Below are 6,302 nucleotides of genomic sequence, written 5' to 3'. Positions count from 1 at the left end.
AAGCTTTGTTTTGGATGAAGTAGAATCTATTTCTTTCTCCCCAGAGCTGTAGGAGAGAAAATCAGAAATGTAACTGGAAACAAGAGAGCTAAGGTGTTGGGAGCTCTGCAGACAGAAGTTTTCTTATAAGATACAGGCAGAGTTCATGCTGCTCAGCTGAGCACTGTGCATGGACCCCGTTAAAGCACCACATTTCAGGAAAGATGCAGCTGACTTCAAGACTATCCAAAGGAGTGGAATGAGAATGATCAGAAGTTTGGGAAATGTGATCTGTAAGAAAACCTGACCGAGAGTGATTTCATCTCAAGAAGAAGAGAATGAGTGGACATAAATAACACAGACTTCAAATCTGAAAAAGACTCTGCAAAGAGGCAGGGAATATTTTATATTTCAGGTCTACAGTGAATTGACAGAAGGTAACAGCCCTACACTGAAACAAAGGAGATTCAGGTCAGATGTTGGCAAAAACTTGCTGACAGTGAAGACATTGAAGCTGTGGAAGGGATTGTCTGTGGAGAATTTGGAGTCCCCCTCACTGAAGACCTTTGAGAATAGGCTGGGCAAACTACTTTCCTAAACTAATGTCAATATAGTTTCTGGATGGAAGCAATCCCGTAGCAGTTATTACATTGACTTTAAGAAGTTGATGGAACTCCTGCTTTTCTGGTAGTATAAACTTCTAAATTAAAGTAGGGCAAGAAACATACTGTGAATACCCAGTACAACTGCCATTATGAATGAGAACAATTGCAAATGGTGTTTATCTGCAGAAGCAGGACAGATAGAATGGTCTGTAGGACCAAAGGTGAGCTCATTAGAATTTAAAAAGAAAAAAAAAAAAAAATAGAGGCTTTCAGTAAAACAATAAACTGACATTAAATACTATAAAATAAAGGAAGTCAATATGACAGAACTTTATCATGTTTAGATTTATTCATCAGCTTTTAGGAACAGAATCACTATGACTGTGACCAAGCAGAGATGTACAAGGGAAAGTAATCTCAGATTATGGCCCAACATTGGTATAACAACAATTTGGCAAAAACACACAGAAGACAACTGGAATATCGCGAGTTTAAGTGAGAACTGTTATCTCTTCCAGGTAGTATCTGTTTACTTGATGAAAAAAAAATAAATAAAATTCACATTAATGAAGCGCTACACTCTTAATTAAAAAAAAAAAAAAAAGTCTCATAGGTTATATTGTTTAAAACACAAATCATTCAAATCAGAATGATCTCTGGAGTCATCTGCAAAAGTGTTAAAATACATACCAAGCTAGAAGGAATTTTGAAATATTGTCACACACTAAAACTAGGATGTTTCTAGATATTTTATGAAATCATTTGTACCTGTTTACCTTGAAGCAACAACACTAAATATTATAGCTGCTTTACAGAAGCCTTCTATTGGCTTCCCTTCCCTCGGCTGCTCGTGTGCTGTCGTTCTCTCTTGATCTCAGACAGGGAGTGACATGTCCCACCTCATGCAGTCTGTCTTCCTCTCTCTCTGTCATCCTTGAGAACAGAGGGGTTTTCCTTATCCTGTAAAATGGTGACTGAGGATTGCCTTGTGGGGATCAGAGGGGCATTTCCCTTGGGATTACCAGGCAATGACACAGGCCTGGCAAGTATTTGTTCCTCCTGTCATCCATTATGAAGAGCATAATCCCAAGGAAATACAGTGGGGAGTTTTAACATGGACTTTGAAGGGCAGATATGCCTAAGAATATAAAGGTGATTAAGAAATGATTCTACTGAGACTCTCCTGGCAATGCGGGGCTTTTCTTTGAACAAGAAACCAAAATAAAAACGCCTTGTTCAGTTTTTCATAAATATTGGATGACAAATCTTAACCTTTTCTTGTAACCCAAACTACATTTGACAAATGACTGCAAATGGTTGTTCCCATACTCAGGTAAACTTGTTATGCTAATCCTGCCAGTGGTGTCATTTGGATGATGAGTGTAGTTTTGAAGTTGGCCCAATTCTTTTCTTATAGGGTTTCAGCTCCAATAAGACTTGATCCTGCAGTGACACAACAACGGCCTTTTTTTAAAAAGTGGAATTCACAAGCTTTACAAAAAAAGTTTAACTACATAAACTTTTTAAAAATCATCTTATCTAACATTCTGCTTTGATAAAGTTTTCTCTTTGGCACAGTATGGCAATATGGAAGGTCTCTATTTTGTACAATATGGCAGAGGCAGACTACACAGACTGTCCAGTGTCTTCTCAAAGCATGTATCCCACCCTCACCCTGCAGCAGCCCCACAAGCTTTCTTTGGGTGCCTGCCAGCTGCTTGGGCCCCAGGCACGTGGCATCCCTTTGTTTCAGGGTCCAGATCTCCAAAACAAGGAAGGAGACACAGACTCCAGAGGAACCCCTGCCTTTCAGAACATGCTCTCAGCAGAGTGAGGAGCAAAGGGGTAGCTTATCACTCCTGAAAAGCCCCTTCAGCACTCCAAAAAACCCCACTCTAAGTGTCATAACCACTTGCTGGTATCAGCGTCATTTTTATAGCTACCACTGAAGAAGCTGAAGAGTAACAGAGAGAAAAAAAGATGCCTTAAATCAGACGGCACGCTTTACTTTTTTTGAGGAATAGTATAAAACACACACAGGATCCAGCCATCAAAGAAGCAAGAGTAGGGAAACAGAGGGGAATTCATTACTGGGAAATCACACACACTGGTTAGGGAGAGGAGGTGAGGGGAGCAGCTCCCTTTCCTTCAGAAAACAAATACTGCAACATCTTCATCCTCATAGCAAACAAATAAGTAGGAAACCTTGAGAGCGATTACCTTAGTGCTGCTCTCTTCCTTACCACCCAAGCCAGCCACCCATGACAACTGAGACAGTTAGAGAATCCCAACCAGCAAAAGAAGAAAAAAAAAAAAAACAAAACCTCACACTCCCCAGCTTCAGGCATCGTGAAAAAGTGCCTCAGGCCTCAGACATGTGACTTCACAGCAAAACCTAGAGCCAGCCCTGAGGGGTCTGGTACAGAGAGCAAAGTAATGTGACTGTGATTAGGATGTGTGGAAATTAGAAGCCCTCTTGTTTTAAGAGGGTGTGTTATCTACCGAGCCTGCTCTACACTTCTTTCAACTGTAATGTGGTGAACAAAGGCTGTCTGTAGAAGATACTGTATTTCTCTACCCAGTCTATGTCACCTAGAGCTTTTTATACTAGACTGGGTTTAAAAATTTCAATTTAAACCAACATGAAAGGTCCTTAAACAGTAAATAGCATATTATATCAAAACCAAATAGATTAAAAAGTGAGCATCCATAGCCAGTATATTTCTTTCCAGAAGAGTTTCCCTTTCCACACTAACTAAAAGTGTAAGACTGGCAGATCTGGGCCAGAGGTTTGTAATTGGCCTTTTACTTTTTTTTTTCTTCCCTCTCCAGTGATAAATAATCAGTTTTAGAGAATTGATAAAAAGAGACAAGAATGAAAAGTGAGTATGACACATTTATGAGACGGATTTTTCATCTGTTTCTTAAATACAGCACCTTTATTTCAGATCGTATTAAAAAAAGAGACGGGAGAGCCACCCAATTTGTGTTGTTACAGTAGTGAATACATATGAATATATGGATCATGGCCTGTGAGAGCCAGAAAATTCACCAAAAATTTTCTGACTTGTTGAAAAAAGTTATGTTATCATTCAAGAGTCATTTATTTAAAAGAAAAAAAAAATAAAAAAATAAGCCACATTACTAGAGGCAGCAGAGGATAAAAATGCATTGTTTCCAGACAAACCCCCATCAAAGACATATGACTGGGGACTCTGAATTCCAAATATCTTCATATTTTAAATTTCCATGAAGTCTTTCAAGAAAAGCTGGACTTCTGCTATAGGATTTTCTACGTGCTTTCTACTACTGATTGATAACAAGAAGCAGCATTAGCAGTATTTTTCCCCCATCGTTCCTCTGAAGCTAATGGAGTTGAGGATTTGTTACTTGATCTAATGGCAATAGCTTTCCAATAGACATGCACAGAATCATTGATTAGTTTGTCCTCTCCTTGTTTGCATTGGAACAGTGTTCAATTTACACCAATTAAAGAATGCTTGGTTTGTGTATTGAAGAATAATTAAGGGATGGAATTCCCTATAGGCTACTAAAAATGACATCTGACTGGAATGGTGATTACAGCATGAAGGCAGCATTAGTATTTAAATAGTTTGACTGCTATATAAAATCATTACAGCATCTCACCATGAAAAAGAGCATTAGTTAATTTTGCCTGTAACAAAATTAGTTGTATGTATTTGCCTGGTCACTTTAAGTAAATTTGACAAGGCTAATCTCAAAGCAAGCGCTTCAGGTTTGGTGGTAGAAGCAGATAGAGCATGGTTTAAAGTAATCATCTTGATAGATATGTATATAATCTTCAACCAAAATACAAATATGCACAAATGAATAGCAGAGATTTGCCAGAGACACTCAAGTCAAATTTAAACATTAAAACCACATTGTTTGCTGAAACTGAAAACCCAAGAGTATCTGGCATGTCAATTATACAACAATCAGGGTTTCACAAACTGTGAACACACAAGAAAACCTTATTTGTTCACCACTGTGGTTCTCCAACTTTTAACACCCCTCCCAGCACTGCATGGAACAAGGCATCACGGGAAGAAAAGAGGCATGGTGGAAAGAAGCCATCCTTGCAAGTAGGACTCCCTCATGAAATATCCCAAAGAATTAAAAATATTGGAGAAGGCTATCATATCTGTGTAATATTTCCTTAGACAAACTTGTTTTTTTCTTTGGAGTACAAGGTGGAGAAGAGGTTCATTCTCAAAAATACATTTGAGGAAAGAGGGCTTTTATTCTCTATTTAACTTTCTCCTGTGCATATTAAATTTTATCTCCCAGCCTTAGATTATAGTATCTATGGTAATGATCTATCCAAAACATGACAGTAACATTACTGTAACATAAACTGCTTGGGGCCATTCCTGGAGCATATTTACCTTTCCATAGCCTACTTAAGTATAGTGTGTTTGTTTTACTAAACTTAGATACTGTAGTACATTTTATAAGGTCATCCGCCTGCTTCAAGACCTCACATTACAGTTACTATCCTTCCTATGAGAATTTATGCAGTTCCGCTTGAAGGTTGTCAACACCCTCTTTAATTCATTAAAGGGTTCTCTGTGAAGGAACGTAAGACTTTTCCATTTAAGCCTCTAAGGGGAATGAGACTTATTAACATGTCTATATTGTGCAATGCATGACTGTGTTAAAGATGCCTGAGCTCCCAAGCCCAGGTTTCAAATGAGGTGATACATCTGTTCAGCACAATGCACCCTTATTTGAGTGGCCCAGCATCCTTGGCTAATCTGTAGTGGCTCTCTGCAGATCAAATTAGACTTTGGCACGGTGCTGTTCTCGTGACCATGCCTGGTTCTACAGGTCTCTTATGGATATCTTCACTGCACCATATTCCACTGCATGGATCTGCCCTAAAACTAGGTTTGGGACAGTACACTTCATCACAGAGTACAACCGCTGACTTTCCACAGGGTTTTGTTCCAACATTTAAAAAGTCTTCTGTTCTGGCTTTTGTTTTCATGTTGCACAAGTAGTTCTCGCTTCTGTACCAGACCTCCTGTTGGGATCTCCCACTATAATCTGCCTGACTAGACCCTGGGCTTTCAGGAGTGAGACTAACGCTTACTTTCAATGAATAATCTTCTTTTGCAGCAGGGCTGATATAAGGGTGTATTCTTCCCTCCACCCACGAGAAGAATGTCCATTAATTTCAATAGAAACTCTCCATGCAGAAAAGGGAGAACTGTGCCCTGGGGAACATTCATGGAAGATTAATGGTGAGGAGAGAAAAGTGATACAGTACAGGCAGAACAAAATCAGAACCCACCACACAAATAAAACTGGACAAGGGTTCATTTTTTAAAAGTCAGTCAGAACGGCAGGAAGGCTTTGAAAAAATCAGGGCTGTTTCAGTGCACTTTTGCATACATTGGCTTTCAGGAGACATGAATAGAAACCTAACAGTAACTCTTTTTTCATACCTCCTTTCACAGGTCTCACTGGCAAAGAAGGATTTAGCACTTAATTCCTGTACTTTTATGTGGCAAATTAGGAATTTGCACCTTAAAAGGAAATTGCTTTTCAAACTCCCATAAATTCTGGATTTTATTTTTTTAAATGGTGGAAAACATTCCCTACCTTCATCCCGACACATAATAAATAGCACTCTCCATTACTTCTCCTCAGAAAGGTGTAGGAAAGTAGACCTGGCCAAAAAGAGGTGTTTGT

The sequence above is a fragment of the Tyto alba genome, unplaced genomic scaffold, assembly GCF_018691265.1.
Source record: "Tyto alba isolate M040663 unplaced genomic scaffold, T.alba_DEE_v4.0 Super-Scaffold_45, whole genome shotgun sequence".
In the NCBI taxonomy this organism is placed as follows: Eukaryota; Metazoa; Chordata; class Aves; order Strigiformes; family Tytonidae; genus Tyto; species Tyto alba.
This window is presented reverse-complemented; position numbering follows the sequence as displayed.